This window comes from Penaeus monodon, chromosome 23, assembly GCF_015228065.2.
Source record: "Penaeus monodon isolate SGIC_2016 chromosome 23, NSTDA_Pmon_1, whole genome shotgun sequence".
In the NCBI taxonomy this organism is placed as follows: Eukaryota; Metazoa; Arthropoda; class Malacostraca; order Decapoda; family Penaeidae; genus Penaeus; species Penaeus monodon.
The window spans coordinates 31,441,406-31,441,761 of NC_051408.1; positions in this window are offsets into that span (position 1 = coordinate 31,441,406).

The following is a 356-nucleotide window of genomic DNA, read 5'->3' on the forward strand; positions in this document are numbered from 1 at the left end:
AATTACAAACCGAATCATCGTCCGCACCACACTATATAGACAAAAGTTCCCCGTTGACCCAGGTCAACGAAGCAGGAACAGAATGCACAGACGGAAATAACTGCAACATCACGGTCATAAAATCACTTTCATGTTTTCTTTTCAATTATTGCAAGATGCAATAGGACGCGATGTCGGCCATGAATAAAGAAGATAAAGAGGAAAGTATCTTTTATATATGTTTCTTGACGTCTAACGCTGTGCATGATTTTTCGTCTCCGTTTTGCTTGAAGGGAATTCATGCAAAGTGAGGTTGCCGGTTGAGGAAATAATGGATACTCATGAGAGGTAAAAAAAAGGGGATGTTATTTGATTGT